Source organism: Photinus pyralis, unplaced genomic scaffold, assembly GCF_008802855.1.
Source record: "Photinus pyralis isolate 1611_PpyrPB1 unplaced genomic scaffold, Ppyr1.3 Ppyr1.4_unclustered_Scaffold6874, whole genome shotgun sequence".
Taxonomy (NCBI): Eukaryota; Metazoa; Arthropoda; class Insecta; order Coleoptera; family Lampyridae; genus Photinus; species Photinus pyralis.
Window position 1 is genome coordinate 1777 of NW_022172044.1, and position 1143 is coordinate 2919.

The following is a 1143-nucleotide window of genomic DNA, read 5'->3' on the forward strand; positions in this document are numbered from 1 at the left end:
ACAACTATAAAGATGGTTATGGATCAAAACCAAAATAGGACACACCGATAGTAATTCGCTACAGTTTCCGGGAACTTGGTTGGGAGGTTCTTATATGCATAAACTTATAATCCGGATCTAGCACCAAGTAATGTCGACTTCTTCGTGTGTATGGCGAATGATTTTGCTGGTGAAAAATTCGTCTCAATTTTTAGGTGGAAAACGTGGCCCATGCAACATATGCGCCTTGTCCAGATGTGACAATTTTCGTCCCACCAATTTTAAGTAGTGCCTAAAACAGAATTGTACTAAGTATTGCTTAGCATTTTATAATTGATGCTTTAGGAAAGCTAGCATTTTGGGTATAAGCGCGAAACCTTATACCCAAAATGCTAGCTTTGTTGAATTGTGGTTGTGCATTTCGGTAACTATGGTCATATAAAGACAATTAAATAGTTCAGTCATGCCATCGAATTTTCCATGCGCTGCAACGACTAAAGGATCTACCTACATAAGACGTTTTTGGGATAGCTTTTAAAGATAATTCTCAAGTAGCCCCTTTAGATTTAAACATTATAACGTATTTTGAGACTTTCTCATAATGCACACATCCAGGTGTTAATTACCAAATTGTTCAAGAATTGAAATGTCCAGGGGTCACAGCATACTTAGTTGCGAATTTTGAGATGCAGAAACCAACACTTATAGTACACCCTGTAGGATAATCGAAAGTTGAAATAGAGAAATTCACATCTTCCATGTTGGTACACCTGTATTTTGACAGCCACCCGTCACTTACATAACTATTTGCTATTTCACTCCGTTACGCAGAAGTGTCATATATTTGTCTCTTTTTTATGGCTGTCAGTTGAAGGGCATTTTAGCACAGTTTTAGAAATTTTTCCTATTTTACAAAATTTTATCAAAATGTTGTCGAGGGTTGGATTTTTGAAAGGTAATTATGCTCAATATTCCCAGGTTATTAATCAGAATCTTTCAGTAATATATCACGCTTTATTTTAATTAGGAATTAGGTTATGTAATCACTTACTGGTATTCCTTCTTTCAGGTCAACACTTAAAATCGTTAGTGCAACCGAAATATGTAACTGCTTCAACTTCATGCCCTGCAGTTGGAGACAACAAAAATGAACCTCAAATCCCA

General features: G+C 36.1%; 1 long non-coding RNA gene across 1 annotated transcript; it reads left to right on the forward strand.

The window, feature by feature from the left end:
* Positions 1 to 778: 778 nt before the first annotated feature.
* LOC116182673 lies at positions 779 to 1131 on the forward strand. The gene is made up of 2 exons (XR_004147581.1): positions 779 to 934; positions 1049 to 1131. It is a non-coding gene; the product is annotated as an uncharacterized LOC116182673 (long non-coding RNA).
* The last annotated feature ends 12 nt before the right edge of the window (positions 1132 to 1143 follow it).